Raw genomic sequence first — 664 nt, forward strand, 5'->3', positions numbered from 1 at the left:
AAAACATCTCAATAATTGTATTTATGTTAAAAATTAATTCTCAAAATCTGTGAATATGAAAAATTATTGGAAATATTGAATTACGTGACGTGAATAACGTAGTTCGACATGAGGCAACGCGATAAAACTAATAATTTATTGTATGTAGGTTGGATAGAAATAATCGGTTTCCGCCACGCGACGCTGCTAATAAGCCCGACGAGTTTCCGAGGGCACGTTACAGGTCGAAAGATTCACATGCGGAGCTGAAAAGTACCGGGCCAATTGTTCCAGCTCGCTGCCGCAGTTTCGAAATTCCGCGTCGGTTTTGCAAGCGACCTCCTATTTTCTGGTTTTTATTTGTGTACAGAAAAAACCGAACGCGGAGCTAAACTTGTTTCGACGTATTTATCGAAATGCTTTCACAGCTGACAACGAATAGAAAATATTTATTCCGAGCGTCGTTTAATTAATTCCAGTTGAGTGCAAAAAGCAAATAGCGTATTATTTCAGAAATAATTTCATATCTGTTTAATTTTTAATAAATGATGATAGAGATTCCGATATTTCACAGACGCAACAGCGCCGACTAGGGACATAAAATACGTGTCCATACTGTCTCCTGTACCGATCGCACGTTGTTCGATTGACTAACATGTCTACGCGTATTCAGTACATTTAGATA

The 664-nt window shown here is 38.1% G+C and overlaps 1 protein-coding gene across 1 annotated transcript in view; it reads left to right on the plus strand.

Annotated features, from left to right (window-relative positions):
* Positions 1 to 664, plus strand: part of LOC108624133 (putative defense protein 3) — a 5,350-nt gene that overhangs the window by 4,066 nt on the left and 620 nt on the right. The window lies entirely within an intron of this gene.

This window comes from Ceratina calcarata, unplaced genomic scaffold (genome assembly GCF_001652005.2).
Source record: "Ceratina calcarata isolate Rehan_Ccalc_2016 unplaced genomic scaffold, ASM165200v1 scaffold298.2, whole genome shotgun sequence".
NCBI lineage: Eukaryota > Metazoa > Arthropoda > Insecta > Hymenoptera > Apidae > Ceratina > Ceratina calcarata.